Below are 19080 nucleotides of genomic sequence, written 5' to 3' on the forward strand. Positions count from 1 at the left end.
AATGGAAGTTGTGGAGAAGGCGGATAGTCGTCTTCGGTTCATTGGTAGAATTTTGGGAAGATGTGGTTCATCTGTAAAGGAGACCGCTTATAAAACACAAATACGACCTACACTTGAGTACTGCTCGAGCGTTTGGGATCCCTATCAGGTTGGATTGAGGGAGGACATAGAAGCAATTCAGAGGCGGGCTGCTAGATTTGTTACTGGTAGATTTGATCATCACGCGAGTGTTACGGAAATGCTTCAGGAACTCGGGTGGGAGTCTCTGGAGGAAAGCAGGCGTTCTTTTCGTGAATCGCTACTGAGGAAATTTAGAGAACCAGCATTTGAGGCTGACTGCAGTACAATTTTACTGCCGCCAACTTATATTTCGCGGAAAGACCACAAAGATACGATAAGAGTGATTGTGGCTCGTACATAGGCATATAGGCAGTCATTTTTCCCTCGTCCTGTTTGGGATTGGAACAGGGAGAGAAGATGCTAGTTGTGGTACGAGGTACCCTCCGCCACGCACCGTATGGTGGATTGCGGAGTATGTATGTAGATGTAGATATTACTGTTCTCTCCTGCCCTCCCCACCTTTTCCACGTTCCCCTCTACTCGGATGACGCCCTCTGTCGACCCACTCACACACACTGCATCCCTAGATTTAACTGGCCTCATTTGTAGATGACATCACTCCAACACGTGCTGCAGCTCCATCATCATCGCCGCCACTGCCGCCACTACCACCACCACCATGTCGACCACTAACAGTAGAACTGCACCAGTCAGCACTTATTGCTGCTTCGTTACCACCGCCGTCATGATTACATCTGGGTCCAGAGGCAGAAGCATCAGGCACGCCTACCCCAGCAACAACCTCAGGCACGCCCACTCCAGCAACAACCACACCTGCACCTTCCTCACATACCGCAGCTGAGATCGCATCAGCCCTACCTTCCTCTCCGCTGGCTCCAAGTAAGGAAAAGAAACGCCAAGCAAAACCCATCCCACTTCACAGTCAATATCCTACGACACAATGTCCTCAAAAGATCGCTGCTAACGATCTAGAACAGGTACCCCACCTGCCTCTGGAATCCAAAAGTCTCCGTGCCGGCCGACACACCAAAACCTATGGAGTTCACTCCCATCATGTCGCCAAAATCTCTTAAAACACATCCCTTCATACTATCACATCCAGATGTCAAAATACTCAATCCTTAAAATACTATCCCTCGAAAGAAAGAAGTATCTCCAAATCTCAACATGTGTTGTTGTGAGTCTTCAGTCCTGAGACTGGTTTGATGCAGCTCTCCATGCTACTCTATCCTGTGCAAGCTTATTCATCTCCCAGTACTTGCTGCAACCTACATCCTTCTGAATCTGCTTAGTGTATTCATCTTTTGGTCTCCCTCTGCAATTTTTACCCTCCACGCTGCCCTCCAATGCTAAATTTGTGATCCCTTGATGCCTCAAAACATGTCCTACCAACATCTCAACATATCACAACACAAACACCATAAAGACTCTATAATCATGAAACTCTCCGACCCCGACGTCCAAACCCACCTACTGCAAAGAATGTCTTCTGTTACTTTTGGTCCACATGCCTCATGCCTCCTTGCTCCCACTTAGCTGCCAAAACATAGATAGTTCGTTGCAGTTGCCACAACTCTCAACCACACTCAGCAACTTTTCTCCTTTTCCGCAGCTTCAGTGTCAGCTCTCAGTTCCCGTCCTCCGTTCGCTCTCCACCCTTCACTTGGTGCTGGTCACCAGGGAGAAACGAAATCAGCATCATCTTCTGCAACTCGTCGTCTCTTAGCAATACGCTATACAACGTCGTCAGCCGGAGCGGCCGAACGGTTCTAGGAGCTACAGTCTGGAGCCACGCGACCGCTACGGTCGCAGGTTCGAATCCTGTCTCGGGCATGGATGTGTGTGATGTCCTTAGGTTAGTTAGGTTCAAGTAGTTCTAAGTTCTATGGGAATGATGACTTCAGAAGTTATGTCCCATGGTGCTGAGAGCCATTTGAACCATACAACGTCAACCCCATTGCATCAGCATCAGCTCATAATTTTCAGTACCGTCACCTTCATTTCTCCATTCTATGTTTGCTAACACTTTCCGTTTACGTTATCAAAAATGGGAGGCTACATCGCTACTGCTGAAACGACAAAGAAAGATATGGACAAAGACGGAACGGACCATGCTGCAAAAATGGCCGGACCCCTCGCCAAGAACCCATGATGACCTTTAGAAAGTCATCACAACTCGTGGGAGGATGGGCAGAAAATGATTTGTTATACACCTAATTGATTCATTTCCTCGCAGCCTGCAGAAAGTTATTGAAGTTGAAGGCCTTTGGACGGGTTATTAATTGGTAAAGAAGCCAAATTCTGTGTCCTTTTTAGGGGTGAAAATATTTTAATAACAACCTTGAAGTACATGGTACGAATGACGCAGCGCAGTTTCATGCGTGTTTTTAGACGGTGCGTTCTTACGCTCAGAGTCGGAAAGGTGTTAATCCTTCTACTACACACACAACTACTAGCGTTCTTTACTTTTATGAGAATATCTGTACACCTCTATGTGACTGGCTCCTCCATAACGTGGCGAATAATTCGAATTTGAGTCACTGTCATTTTTTAAGCTGCCAACTGCACGCTAACATAAATGACTGGCGTGACTACTAGCAGGGCTTCTCCCATTGGTGTGGCACCATTGGGGGGAAAGGAAATCGTGGACGGACGTGGTCTTCCTTGTTATTCGAATAGACACCCACTGAATTGCATTCGCATTTATGGAATACATTATAATTTCTTAACTATCAATTACTTTTATGATCTGAATTTCTCCATGGGTTTTGCACATTATTTCGTGTCATTATATCTTCACTGAGACAAGGAAACAGATTATTTTAGCTGGTAGTTCATTATGCAGCCTTCACTGCAGAACACATAGAAACAGTCAGCGTTGTCTTGTGTACAACATCGTACACAGTGGTAAAGGGAGATGGACTACAGAGTGACGAGGCAACTGTCGTCGTAGGAAAGCTGGACGCGAGCAGAAATGATTAACGAGCAAATTAACACAACAAATAGAAGATTTACTTGAGTCGTATTTCTCCAAGTGCACAATTACTCATTACAGATAATACATCACGAGGCAGAGTCCAGGTATTGATCTCTCAGAAACCGTGCTTTTACTTTCTTTAAAAATTTCATGTCAGCCCAGTATTTTCTTCTTTGGTCTTCCTTATTTACCGACCGGGTCTCATATCTGAATGTGAGCATGGGTGAAGCTATTACTTTGTAGAATTTTGTCTATCTTTACCGCTTTTACTGGCTGGGGTTTTATATATAGTGCTAAATATCTTTCGAAACTTGTTTGACGTAATGGAGGTCTTTATCATATTCATAACGTATATCGCATCATACTAACTGAAAACCAGATACCTGTTCAACTGATTTTCCATTTAGCGGTGTTTCATAATGTCCTGCCTATTTTCCTGTAAAAGCTATTACTTTGGTTTTATTTTGCGATACTCTATAGTTATAGAGTTTGTTTAGTGAGTCCAAGCGATGTGGAAATCATCTTCCGTCTTTTGTAAAAGTATTTGGTCATCGACAAAGAGCACAGTACTGAAAGGTATGTTCCTAGAAATTTATTTCATTCCCGGGTTAACTTTTTATTTCCATTGTCTAACAATATCGCCATTATATATGTTAAATAAAGTGCGTGAGAGACTGCACCCTTTTTGTACTCTTCTGTTAAGTGCTATTGTCACATTCTCCCGTTGCATGTACTAATTAAAAGTACGTTATTTAAAGACAACATTTTTATCATTTGTGTTAAATGTTTACGATAACCTCGTCTTTCCCTATTTTCCCTCTTTTCATTCTATCGAAGGCGTTTTCATAATCTGCAAATGCAATATGGGTTGCCAGATAATATTCTCATCTCTTTTAACTTATCTGACGCGCTATTGTAGGCCTAACATCATCAGTGGGTGTTCGTTCTTCTCTAAAACCATTTTGTTCCTCTTGGAAGAGGGCGTCAGCTATTCTTTGCAGTCTGTTATTAATCATTCGTGCAGATAATTTATAGCCAGTGATCAACAAACTTATTCTTCTGTATGAAACTTCCTGGCAGATTAAAACTGTGTGCCGGACCGAGACTCGAACTTGGGACCTTTGCCTTTCGCGGGAAGTGCTCTACCATCTGAAATACCCAAGAACGACTCACGCCCCGTTCTCACAGCTTTACGTCTGTCAGTACCTCGTCTCCTACCTTCCAAACTTTACAGAAGCCCTCCAGCGAAGATTCATAGGAGAGCTTCTGTAAGGTTTGTAAGGTAGGAGACGAGGTACTGGCAGGCGTAAAGCTGTGAGGAGGGGGCGTGAGTCGTTCTTGTGTAGCTCAGATGGTAGAGCACTTGCCCGCGAAAGGCAAAGGTCCCAAGTTCGAGTCTCGGTCCGGCACACAGTTTTAATCTGCCAGGAAGTTTCATATCAGCGCACACTCCGCTGCAGAGTGAAAATCTCATTCTTATTCTTCTGCAATTTTCATAAGCCTTTCTAGTTCCTTTTTTATAGAATGACGTTACTTTCTCCACTCTCCAAGGGCCTGGTATCATCTTCCACTGCCAACTTTCACTTAGTAAGTACCATACCCTCAGGTCTAAAATTAATGCTCCAAATTCGATAAGGTCTGCGTTAATAGAGGGTGGGGCTGAACAACTTGCGTGTTTAGAAGTTCGGTTAGAATTATTAATGCACATATATATTTAATTCTTTGACCAGCATAAAATACAACATTTAAATTTTAGGATGATATCCAGGCAGACGGCATCCATCATTCTCAATATATTGCTCTAATCAAACTCGGAAGTTTCGTTCAACTGTTTCCAACATATCGACGTGTACCCATATGTCGACGACAGCTTGACGACTGTTGCTCTTTAGATGAACCAGGCTCCTAGTGCGATCGCTGCAAACAAATGATGTTAGACAGCCCCATAAAAAAATAGTCACAAGGGATTAAGTCCGGCGAAAGCGGTGACCAGAGCAGATCACCCCAAAGAGATGAATGTACAGAAACGCTGATGAAGTTGCCTGCGTTATTAAGGCTCCAGTATACTTATTCCTAGAAGCCAAAAGTTGGAAGTGAGCCTCATCACTGAAGAAAATAAGTGCGTCGTGAGGTACGCCAAGAAGCGCCTCACGTGCCTTTTCTCGAACAATAAAATCGTGTCTATTAAACTCCTGCACCACAGTCGGTTTTTAAGGATGAAATTTTAGTTCTTCATGAAGGATCCGTCTCAGAGAACGCACAGACAACCCGACCGCAGCTAAAAATTTGCGTGCAGAGAGCTGAGAGGATAGCAAAATAGAAAGCCTTCCCATGTCAGTGTTTTGTTGTGACCTATCTATTCGTGGAAGCCCAGGTTTTTTTCTTCACATCACCAGTCTACCGGAAGTGGTTTATCATGAAACAGTCGACTGCCGGCTATGAACACGGCCACGGGGCGCAATATTAAAATGGGTGCGGAATGCACGTTGCGTGGCGATGATTGAGTGGTCGTTTAGAAAAGTATGCCTCAAAAGTATGCGAGCGTTGCAGCTTCGTCCATTCCATGTGTAAGACATGTGTATTTCTATTGTCTATTGTCAAACCACACTTTATGAAAGATGTTTATATTTTATTAATAGGATTAAGTAGGAATAATTAATATTTGTCATGTTGGAAATAATTGTGGCAGCAGAGAATGTCTGCACCAAAGTATTGTTGACAAGAGAAACCGCAAATTGATATAATTTTTAAAGGGGCGGGAGAGACCGCGTATGGATACATTTTAAGAAAAGAGCGGGAAAGACCGCGCATTAATATATTTTGTGATGGTAGCAGGGATTGTCTGCACCAGAAAACATTGTTGGCAGGAGAGACCGCACTTCAGCGTTCGTAGGAAGTCAGTAGTAAGCGAGATGTGAAGCGAGTCGGTAGCAGGTTGAGAGGAGCGGTGTACCTGCCAGCCACTAGCTATGATTTACAAGAGATTATAAACGGATGTACAGAGGCATCAGCTAGCTATTATCATAAGAGGAACTAATATTATTGAATTATTTTTTTGAGAAACTCAAGACTACTGAAGGTATGTTTGCGCAATGCTAGTTGTAAGATTATTGTAAAAAGTAAGTCCCATTTGAACGTTTGTAAAATCATTTCATTTAGAATATAATAACTTTTGCCAGCAATATTGCATTTCTAATTACAATCCATCCCAAAAACCATCAACGTAAAACTTTGCAAAATTTTATTGTTGTCAAGAAAAAGTTTAACTATGAATTACGTAACTTTAGTCAAATTAATTAAAGAATAACGTCAGCTTTGCTATTAAAGAATAACGTCAGCTTTGGTAATAAATACAGCCACTTATTATGAAAGCCCACCAGCAGCTAATAGAGTATAGTAAACCAGAGTAAGTATATTCATATCGTAGTTCGATGTAGCAGTCAGATGGCGATCCAGTAACAGTAAAAAAGGTAAGGAACAAATGGTTCAAATGGCTCTGAGCACTATGGGACTTAACATCTATGGTCATCAGTCGCCTAGAACTTAGAACTACTTAAACCTAACTAACCTAAGGACATCACACACATCCATGCCCGAGGCAGGATTCGAACCTGCGACCGTAGCAGTCGCGCGGTAAGGAATATTTTTGGGTTATTGCACGTAACGACTGAGGGCCACACGGCGACGACACATTCTATGTTTCATCGAAATAATCCGAAAATCACTTTTAAAAAGCAGCAATTAAATTTGTATGCGAAGACTGAGAAAGAGAATAAATTTCAAAGGGAAGATTTCATTTGTTATTATTAAGCAAGAGATAGAAATCCTAAGGGAAGGTTTCATAGGTTATTGTACAAGGGAAGGTTACCAATAACAAAAGAGGTATAGAGGAGACGGGAAGGTTTCACATGATGCTAACGAATCCTAGCGGAGCCACAACTTGACGCTGTTCCCTCTCTAATGTGCTTACCACCGCCCTCCTCGGAGCAACCATCCCCTCAGGGCGCCGTTCTGTTCTTCTCTGTGTTATCGGCTCTGTTTATCCTTCACTTGCTTTAGCGCTTCTTGTATCTCCTCCAATGTAATATTGTCTCCTTGGTACATTTCATATTCTTCTCTGCTCTGGTCTATTTTCGTTAGTTCCATTTTATCATTGTTTTCTACCCACATCGTTGATAGCGTTTTATTCAAGTTCATTTGTCTATTAGAAGCAACCATGCCCAATCTTTTACCTGTATGTTAAGTTCTTGCAGCAGTTTATAAGCAAACTCTTGTCTACCTTGTAGATAATTTTCATTGTTTCATATCATTCTCTCCCAGGAGTCCTGGCGGGATTCTCTCAGTTTCATCTTAACGCAGTTTGTAGTGCTTCGAGAATTTAGGGGTAAATTCTAGAAACACTTGGCTCTCCACCGTCTCGAACACCCTATATTTTAACGACGAGGATGAGAGAGCCTTTTTACTGCGCCACACATGTCTGTGTGTGCAGGAGGGACAGCTGTCACGAGAAGCCCGGAGCTGCGTCAGTCGAGTGGCCCCGACGGGTGGTTACCAGCAGCGCCTTGGAAGTTACATCAAAAAGTCAAAGAGCGTTTGTATAATGTTCCGTGGTTTGTGGTGTCATGAGGATTGTTACAGAGACAGATGAAGCGTGTATTGTATAGAGACTCTTACATCATTTCTTGGCTTTGCATGAGGCAGAACGTATGTAATTGTGTGAGTGTTTAGTCGATTCTGACGTTTATCTCGGAACCAGTTGGCTTGCTGGAGTTTGTACAGAATAATTGTTACTTTGGGATGAGAGTTGAAAATATATTGCTGTTGAACTGACAAGATTGGTTAATGTTATTCCCTTTGACCTGATCCAGTCTTCGGAGAAGAATTAAACGGTGAGTGACGTAGCTGATGACCCAAGGAAGAGGATAGGCTGCACGCACAGGGTATGAGTCAACTGGAAGAGGCGTGTGAGTCGTGCAACCCAACACAGCACTGTCGTCCAAGAAAGCGTTAGACGTTACGTTTTTGTTTACACTGCGGTTTCCTTTAATGTCTATCGTTCCGTAGTTTGTAATGTAAGGTATTTGGTTCTCTTTAATTGCATTTGCTATATTATCAGTCCATATTTTGACGCCCTATCTACGCTTAAATTTCTTTTTCTTCCCTGTAGCCTCCGTTGTCGCTTGGATCTAACATGCTGTTATGTGTCCCCAGTCTGTATTTACGTTCTTTTGCTCTTGCTTCCCTTCCTTGTTCATAAAAAATGGTTCAAATGGCTCTGAGCACTATGGGACTCAACTGCTGAGGTCATTAGTCCCCTAGAACTTAGAACTAGTTAAACCTAACTAAACTAAGGACATCACACACATCCATGCCCGAGGCAGGATTCGAACCTGCGACCGTAGCGGTCTCGCGGTTCCAGACTGCAGCGCCAGAACCGCGCGGCCACTTCGGCCGGCTCCTTGTTCATAGGAATATACATCTATTATTGTGCGGTTAGCCTCTCTCCTTTCTCCAATTTCACATTTTCAGCCTTACTGAAACTATTCTTTCATTTGTGAAGGTATAGCTGTGTATTTTTTTATTTTTATTCATTTTTTTAAAAATATTGTTACTGCTCTACTTTCTGTGCTCACTCCACTCTAAATAAAGCTATTCATACCATCCAAATTCTTTGTCCCGTTTAGTTTATTTTTCGTTTCAGCTATTACTGCCATACTGTTGTTTCTGATCTTCAACTCAATGTTTAGTTGTTGTTCTTTTTATCCCAGTTCTCGTGCATTCCAAGTTTCTAGTTTTATCCTGTCCGAGAACCCACATCGTTTGTCCTTGTCATGATTTTGTTGTTTCCTTTGAGATCCGTCCGCCTTTGTTTTGTGATGTATATGAGTATGTTCAATTTCCCCTGTAACAGGATACCAGGAGTAGTATTGTAGCGGAATCTCATCAATGGTACACTCTTGCAACGTCGTTAAGTATAGGTTTGCATTCATTTTAGGGAAATCAAATAAGTAGGGTTCTACCACTCCACTGGCGGTCAAGCACATCAGACATTCAGCTTCCTGATTTTCACGAGCAATTTCACTGTCGCAATGTCGTTGTGAACAGCGATACGTCCCAAATTTGATTCTGAATATTCATTAGTTCCGCTAAAATTGAACAGCATTAAACTCGAATTGGTTCACTGTTAGAAACTGAAAAACCTGAGTGTGGTACGTCGTATTTCAAGATACGTCACACAGTTGTTTGGGAACTCTCAGTTTCAAAACGGCACAGTCTAGCAAACTTCGAAGGACTCTGCAATACACCTTTCAGATCTTCTGGTGTTGGTCGTCCCGTTTATCCTCGCAGTCGCCTGCTACAAATCCAGTTTCTACAACTTTTGGCAAATGCAGCGAATTGTTGAACGGCTTTGTGCGTTACTTACAAATCGATCCTGAAACATTCGGCAGACCACAGTCAACGATCCATGCACTTCAATCAAGCTTGCTAGAACTCTTTTCTTCCATTGTACATTGGTCAGCCATTATGGAACACCAACTATAAAACAGGAAAACAATAAAGCTCGCAGCAGTCGTAATTGAATATCATACATGTTTCGCGCGTGTGTAATAGGTACATATTCCTCCCACTTTAATGTTACGTAGTTTTAAATCGCCCTGTATGTTCTGTACGTTGGTAATTGTCATGCTACTGTGTACGTAAAGACATTTTTAAAAATTAAACATGGCTGTTCACAGACTCAAATGTTAACCAAAATAGAATGTTTGCACATAATATATTTATAAGTGTTTAAACATCACTTTATCTGCCTGCTAGTTCTACTGCATAAAAGACGGATGTATTGAGATCATTCAAAAAATGAGTTCGTATTGAAAGAGGAAAAAAGCGATTTTATTGCAATCAGTGTGTCGTTACAAATGCTGTCAAAGAAATTTTGGTCCGACGAGAATTGGGGACATGTCAGATCAACACCAAGGAACTCCACGCGACGCAAGGCTAATTACTAGAGGATGTCGTCTGGCATCCCTGAGGCTCCGTTACTGACACATCTTCCTAAGTGCCACACACCCCTCGGCACGGATTGTATCACACCTGGGATCGGGAACGCGGGGAATTCGGGAAGCTCTGTGGGAATGGATGCAGGAGAGATAGGACGTTGTAGAACACATTTGGTGTGGTTCATCTGCTGAGACCTACCCGGCAGGGCAATCTCGTCCAGTAGCTGCGCTATTGCCGGCAGAGCCCTCAGGTTCATGCGAACACATAAGCCTCTCCGCCCGCAGAGTCAGTGCTATCTCCTGGAGAGATTGAATGTAAAATGAATGTAATTACTTTTGAATACATTGCGGGAGCAACAGTGTTATTACTAATATTTACTATTAAGAATCAGTCTTAATCACAAATTGTTTATTCCGGTGACTGGTTTCGACCACAACTGTGGTCATCTTCAGACCTACAAGTCAAATGCAAAGTTTGATCAGAGGGCTACATACTTTAAATAAAATTTATAAAGCTACAAAGTCATAAAACTATGAATTACCAATGAGCAAGAAGCTTCTTCTGGTGGCAAATCACTACTGAAGAAACCAGCGCAGGTCTTACTATATATACTGGAGGCTCCGGCTGCTTCTGACAGAATGATGTCATCGCTAACCAATGGGCTATAGGTCGAATAACAACGTAAAATTCCATAGTTAAAAGAACAGTAACAAGAAAGAAAAATAAACGCACATAAAACTTTGCTGGTTCAACAGCTATTGTTAGTTAATAAGCGTTAAAATTATTTAAACATGTAAGTTAAATGAACATTGTTTTGACAGTACTTGGGCTGCCCTCCCTAGGCCTGTTAGTGAACCATTTCGAACCACTGATTTCCATGGTAAGATTAGACGCCGTTCCAAAGATGTGCCAGCAGGCTTCTTTCCACTGAAGTTGTAGAGTCAATAGGTAAACTAGTGGTTGCCATGGTGAGGATGGACGCCATTCCAAAGATGTGGCAGCAGACTTATTTCCACTGAATTTGCTGTAAAGTCGATAGGTAAACTAGTGGTTGCCACGGTGAGGATAGACGCCATTTCCAAAGATGTGGCAGCAGGCTTCTTTCCAACGAAGTTGTTGTGAAAGTCAAATGGCAAATACTGTCACGTCAGACGACGTACTATTGAGCAGCAACATATTTTTATTGAAACGATAGACGCTCCATCAGGGCGCTTTCCAATGAGGAGGCTGCAAAATTCGTTAACTGACGTGTTGTAGTACATGATGCACAGATACAATTTCATGGTGTAATAAGAGACTTCCATTTATATAGATTACTCGATACATAATTATTAATTCTTACAGATCAATACTAAGAAAGAAAGTAATCGAGAGGGCAAAGTACTTGTGTATATTTATGAAATATTGTCTATGAAGTTCCTATGTAGTTTGCAATTTTTACATGTGATGATTTGTAGAGCCATTGCTATGTCTTATGTTGCATGCCAGCCTTATAAACAAACAAAAATAATGAAAATGGAAGAAACTTGAAATTATAATACTATGAACCGTAGTGTCAAAAATTAAAGGATGTGAATTAGCATTATGCAGCCTTAAAGCGTTATAAGTAAACATTCTAAAAACAGATAGCCAGTCATAAAATAATATTTGGCTAAATACTAAAAAATTACAAGGTAAAAATAAAATATTTCATAAAGGTTTTAATAATTTTAAAAAACGAGAGACAGACGAGTGAAGATTCTAAAGCAGATCATCAAAAATGCCAAAGAAATGTTTGTCTTTGATTTCAAGTTGCTCATTTAAAACAGATAACGGTTTACTTTCTTCTAAAGTATTTAGTAGTAGTCCTTTTGGTACATTATATAATATTTTCAAATTGTTAGAAACGCACCTCTCGGAATGATTGTATCCATCAAGATGTTGACCAAATAAGTCACCGCATTAAATTAGATTTTCGTCTGGAAACTCTTCACTTTTCACTCAGCTCACCAGCAAGGGCCTTCACAGTATTGCAGTCTCAAGCGGCCATAGCGTCCACGGAATGGAATTCAGAGCGTAGACTCATGAGCTAACTGTACAACACGTAGCGGTTACCTTCAACACGTAGACTGATGTACACCATTACGGCACTCCATTCTCCAGCCAGTACTGTAGAGAATGGTGTGCAAGTATAATAGGCTATGGATAAGTGGAAAATTTGGCTATCATTCTGTGCTTTAAACATATTATGTGCCGCTGTGTAAGACTCTTGTACGAGGGTCACTCCAAAAGAAATGCACACTATTTTTTTAAAAATCCATCTTTTATTCCACATGTTTCAAAGTTTTATAGTGTATAGATACATCCTTTAGGAACAATATTTTCATTTCTCCACATAATTTCCATCCCTCTCAACTGCCTTACGCCATCTTGGAACCAGCGCCTGTATACCTGCACGGTAAAATTCCGGACCAACCTGTTGGAGCCACTGTTTGGCAGCATGCACAAGGGAGTCATCATCTTCAAACCTTGTTCCACGAAGAGAGTCTTTCAGTTTACCAAAGAGACGATAGTCACATGGAGCCAGGTCAGGACTGTAACATGGATGTTTCAGTGTTGTCCATCGGAGTTTTGTGATCGCTTCCACGGTTTTTTGATTGACATGTGGCCGTGCATTGTCATGCAACAACAAAACGTCCTGCTTTTGCCGATGTGGTCGAACACGGTTCAGTCGAGCTTGAAGTTTCTTCAGTGCCGTCACATATGCATCAGAATTTATGGTGGTTCCACTTGGCACGATGTCCACAAGCAAGAGTCCTTCGGAATCGAGAAACACCGTAGCCATAACTTTTCCAGCAGAAGGTGTGGTTTTGATTTTTTTTCTTGGGTGAATTTGCATGATACCACTCCACTGATTGCCTCTTCGTCTCTGGTGAAAAATTATGGAGCCATGTTTCATCACCTGTCACAATTCTTCCAAGAAATTCATCTCCACCATACTCGTACTGTTCCAAAAGTTTGCTGCATACCGTTTTTCTTGTTTCCTTGTGAGCCACTGTCAACATCCTGGGAAACCACCTGGCACAAATCTTTTTTAACGCCAACGTTTTCAGTAATCTGCAAACACTTCCTTCCCCTGTCCCAACGTAGCATGACAATTCGTTCACTGTGATGCGTCTGTCAGCAGTCACCAATACGTCAACTCTCTACACATTGTCTGGAGTGTGTGCAGTACGAGGCCTGCCGCTGCGAGGACAATCCTCAGTATTGCCGTGCCCGCTTTCATCACGTAGCCTGCTTGCCCACCGACTAACTGTACTGCGATCGACAGCAGCATCTCCATACACCTTTTTCAACCTCTTGTGGATGTTTCCCACTGTCTCGTTTTCACAGCACAGGAATTCTATGACAGCACGTTGCTTCTGACGAACGTCAAGTGTAACACCCATCTTGAAGACATACTATGACGGCGCCACTCACGAGAACAGGTTGAAACTAAGTTTGAAAGCAAGCGGGAAGGATGTATCTACACACTGTATAACTTCCACACATGCAGAATGAAAACTGTATTTTTACAAAAATAGTGTGCATTACTTTTGGAGTGACTCTCGTATCTATTTCTTACACAAAATATTTAGTGGGAGTGAGTGTTGTACCTGGAGGATAGCATACTTTGAAACGCATGATTTTTCCTCATCACTGTTTCAGTCTAGTGACAGAGTTCAGAACCACTGGAAGGAATGCGCACTAGAAGCCACCGTTATCAGCTTATGGCATTTTCTGCTGTTTTTGTTGCTGTGAGATGTGAGGTTGTGGCTTGCGCAGCGTTTATAAATATTACGACATCTACATATGTAAGTGCTGCATAACATATTCTCATTAAAGCTATTTGGAGGATACTGCTAATTCTTCAGTTGCAGAGTTTTATGGTGAGAAAAATTCAGAATATTTATAAAACTAGTTATATAATTTGTGGATGTTTAAGCCATACTTCGCCTACCGGTCACCGTTCTGTGCCTTGAAACGGAAGACGATCTCCCACCATAGAACACGTGATATGTGCAAATGACCCGAGTTTATTTAAGATACTAACAATTTCCTCTGTCTTGGGAGTGGAAATTTTTTGTTAACTGCCAATTGCTTTTATTTGAAAATGGTTTTAACTTTTAAGTGGTTTTTGGTAATATTTCTTTTTAATTTGCTTTCACATATCGATTACTGTATATAGCAGATTGATAATGTGACACATTAAATGGGGTATTGGCAAGATTTTTTCGATTGCAACACTTTTAAATTTCATAACAATATTTGTTCCTAACCACATTACCATCTTGTACCGTGGAACTATTTTTCGCATTTGGTAAAACGTTTGTTTTCCAGGGTAATGTAATTTCAGAAAAGGACTGTAGCAGACATAAGGTGAATGCTATCATTTCAAAATGGAACAAGAAAACATATTAAACTTCTGTTACTTTCCTAAACACTAGTAGTAATAGTATATTTTTATTGCTGAATTCTCGGCCACATGCTTTAAACGGATGTCTTCTACAGGGAACTTTGCGATTTACAGAGCCTCAGCAGTCTGTGCTGCTTTGGTGACAGCATATCAGATGAGGAAGTCACAGCAGAACAATATCCATTGATCCATTTGTCGACTTTGGGAACCTACCCAAGAGACTGAGTCCAATTTGATGGAATGGTGCTGCAGCCTGTGGAATTGGTACCGAAGCCTCGAAGGAGCATGGAGAATGGTGTTCTGTCACAATAGTGAATGGTCTGCCAAATAAATATGTCTGGAGTTTCTTGATGGCAGCATCTTTCGTTTAGAGTGTTTGCTCTTGGAGAGAACTCTGAAAGCATAAGCTATCGCCGTCTGGATTTGTACTTTAAACTGCACCTATCCCATATCTGCTACTATCGGTGCGAAGGACTATTCCTATCATACAATGCTAGAACTAGATGAGCTGTTAGCGCTTCCTTAAGGACAAGGAAAGAGCTATTTTGCTCCCCATTCTGGGAAAATCTGGCATTATGCTATAGTAAGTCTTACTAGGGCTGTGCACTGACAATAGAAGTCCTTTATTAATTGCGTGTTGTAAAAGCACATTCGAAAAGCTTTTCACATCTTGAATGTGCGGAGGAACCGCAAAATCCGTGAAAGCTCTTATTTTCTCTGAACAGATGCCTCAGGAATTCTATTTCTTGGGCAGCGAAAAGGCACTTTTTCATATTCAGGCTAAGGCCTGCAGTCTCATCACAATTCAGCATGGTTATCCGTCGGTTAAATGGTTTACATCTGTCATCCAAAAAGCGACTGTGCGATGCAGATAGCAGAGACATGTCATTCTTTTAACGTCTAGAAGCAGGTACTTCAACGTACGCTCAAAGTTGGCTGGAGTGTTATGTAGTACAAACGACATAACTTTGAACTCAGGAGCTACGAAGGCAGTCATTTCACGATCAGCCTCGTCAACATCGATTTTCTGGTAGTACTCATATGACTGCCAGACCATTATTGAGAAGCAGTTGGCTCCTCTCAAGCAGTTTATGGATACGTCAGTGCACGGCAGTTGTTAGGTATCATTCTTTGTGATTCTGCTCAGCCGTTGGTAGTCGATGCAGAAGCCCCATGTGCCGCCCTGCAACACAAGAACCGCAGGAGAGGACCAAGAATTGTATGAAGATTCAATTATGTTGTCTCGAGGCATCTTCTCGACTTCCTTCTGTATTATTCGTCGTTCAGCAGGCAACACCTTATCTGAGTGCCGGCTAGTTGACGGATCATTTCTGGTGTTGATACAGTGTTACATCTACATCTATACTCCGCGAGCCACCTTACGGTGTGTGGCGGAGGGTACTTATTGTACCACTATCTGATCCCCCCTTCCCTGTTCCATTCACGAATTGTGCGTGGGAAGAACGACTGCTTGTAAGTCTCCGTATTTGCTCTAATTTCTCGGATCTTTTCGTTGTGATCATTACGCGAGATATATGTGGGCGGTAGTAATGTGTTGCCCATCTCTTCCCGGAATGTGCTCTCTCGTAATTTCGATAATAAACCTCTCCGTATTGCGTAACGCCTTTCTTGAAGTGTCCGCCACTGGAGCTTGTTCAGCATCTCCGTAACGCTCTCGCGCTGACTAAATGTCCCCATGACGAATCGCGCTGCTTTTCGCTGGATCATGTCTATCTCTTCTATTAATCCAACCTGGTAAGGGTCCCATACTGATGAGCAATACTCAAGAATCGGACGAACAAGCGTTTTGTAAGCTACTTCTTTCGTCGATGAGTCACATTTTCTTAGAATTCTTCCTATGAATCTCAACCTGGCGCCTGCTTTTCCCACTATTTGTTTTATGTGATCATTCCACTTCAGATCGCTCCGGATAGTAACTCCTAAGTATTTTACGGTTTGTTACCGCTTCCAATGATTTACCACCTATGGCATAATCGTACTGGAATGGATTTCTGCCCCTATGTATGCGCATTATATTACATTTATCTACGTTTAGGGAAAGCTGCCAGCTGTCGCACCATGCATTAATCCTCTGCAGGTCCTCCTGGAGTACGTACGAGTCTTCTGATGTTGCTACTTTCTTGTAGACAACCGTGTCATCTGCAAATAGCCTCACGGAGCTACCGATGTTGTCAACTAAGTCATTTATGTATATTGTAAACAATAAAGGTCCTATCACGCTTCCCTGCGGTACTCCCGAAATTACCTCTACATCTGCAGATTTTGAACCGTTAAGAATGACATGTTGTGTTCTTTCTTCTAGGAAATCCTGAATCCAATCACAAACCTGGTCCGATATTCCGTAAGCTCGTATTTTTTTCACTAAACGTAAGTGCGGAACCGTATCAAATGCCTTCCTGAAGTCCAGGAATACGGCATCAATCTGCTCGCCAGTGTCTACGGCACTGTGAATTTCTTGGGCAAATAGGGCGAGCCGAAGTACAATTTGGTCAGCATTTTTTACATTACAGTTTTGAAAGCATGCAATATGTCAGAAAGGTTAACAAACGCCGACGTTGTTCCCCTGTCAGGCCAAATGCTATTGGCATTTCGATAGTCATTTCCTCCAATGTGTTGTCTGTAGTAGTCGTGGAGCATGATGGACTAGCACGACGGATCTTACACCGCACCTTTAAAGATGAGTTGGGGTTGATAGTGACAGTTAGTGCTCCTTGGCTCCCTGCAATTCTTGCTATCGTCACTGCTATGTACACTTCCTTTGTGAGCATGAGTAGCTTTGTAGAATCGGCAGAAGCTTCACAGTTTTATTGGAAGTCGTCTAGATGATGACGGTGGCATAATTATGTCTCAGCAACAAATAACTGTCCACAGATATTTTTATTATGTGTGCTTGTTGGAACAGATTCGTCAGTCTGGAGCTCTGATCTTTGAAGATATACTACTGCTTGTGATACCTGAGAGAGTAACATTATGACAGCATTCTGATAAAACGACAAATTCTAAGGGAAGTGTTATGTTGGTTGGTTCAAATGGCTCTGAGCACTATGGGACTTAACTTCTGAGGTCATCAGTCCCCTAGAACGTAGAACTACTTAAACCTAACTAACCTAAGGACATCACACACATCCATGCCCGAGGCAGGATTCGAACCTGCGACCGCAGCGCTCTCGCAGTTCCGGACTGTAGCGCCCAGAACCGCTCGGCGACCCCGGCCGGCGAAGTGTTATGTCACTGATGGTCATTCTAGAAATACGTTTGCCCAAGACATTAAGCGCAATCAGTTTCTTATCACGGAATATAAGTCTTCTTTAGCTGGCGATGATAAACATTGAAGATTATAGAAAAGGAAGCCCTTAAGTCGAATAGCGCCCGAAAACGTTGGCAGTCGTTGATGACTTCACTGAGATTTCCTGACATCTCGGTAACTGTCGTCTATAGAAGATATTCTTCCGTGGCGGCCTCACCTCCATAGATGAACGATTCATTAAGTTTTCCTAAATTCGGTGACTAGACGAGTGGGCGGTACATCTGTACGGCCACGGGGAATGGCTACTACGTGTTAGGAAGTGACCGCGTCTAGGATATGGCGATAGGCTTCGTCCTACAGGTGGGCTAAAACCATCTGCAGTTGACCGGCGAATATAATTGTGATGTTTGACGTTTGGCGCAGTAGCAGTTGTCGAAAATTTGTCTTCTCTCTTTGCAGCAGCGTACTGTGGGTCCAGGGCGTCCTCAATGGAAACACACCAGCGTGTTGCCCTCTGTCCACCAAATGTCTGTTGTTCCGCGAGTCGTTGTACTCGATGGAGAAGTTGGTTCAGTGCTGGGTTTTCGTTCGACTGCTGCGGCAAGTAAGTCCGATTTGGCTGCGCCATTCTTCCTTGTGCGTTCGAATAGCAATTGAGATTGGTGCTAAAAATCGATACGCCTCTTTATATCACCTCCAGCGTACGGGGTCAACTTTTATGACTGCCATCTCCTCCTTACTTGGCCATAGAATACTCTGTATCCTGTCTTACAACCTGGCGTCTGAGGGAAGCGAGGGGCCACATCCAGGAGTCGGTCACACCTCTGTCGTCCGACTCTTTTCTATTGCATTTCCTCGATGCCCTGACACCACACAGTTGCTATGGCACCTTTTACCAGAAGACATTGATAGAAGTCTTCGACTCATTTCATCAAGTTCGAAATTTTGACTGCTTCTGCCGTATTCGGATTCACAATGTGACTTAGAGTTAAAACTTTCTGATCGTGCTTTAACATTATTCTCATGTCAGAAACATTCACATACAGGTACATACATTTTACACAGTTATGATTAAATTACTTTTGACCAAAACTTGGCCACTTTCAGCGCATTTTCTGTTGGTTGTTGAAGATCATCTTGTGTATAGGAGACTGTGCACAATCGACACCGAAGCATGCGCCGAACTGTCTGTTCTTTCCCACAGTCACACCGAATATCATTTGGATCAGTGTATCCCCATCTTGCCATGTTAACTTTTGATCTTCCAACTCCGGATCTCAGTCTATTCAGGGACTTCGAAGTTGTCGATTCCCCGTCATG

The sequence above is a fragment of the Schistocerca serialis genome, chromosome 1, assembly GCF_023864345.2.
Source record: "Schistocerca serialis cubense isolate TAMUIC-IGC-003099 chromosome 1, iqSchSeri2.2, whole genome shotgun sequence".
In the NCBI taxonomy this organism is placed as follows: Eukaryota; Metazoa; Arthropoda; class Insecta; order Orthoptera; family Acrididae; genus Schistocerca; species Schistocerca serialis.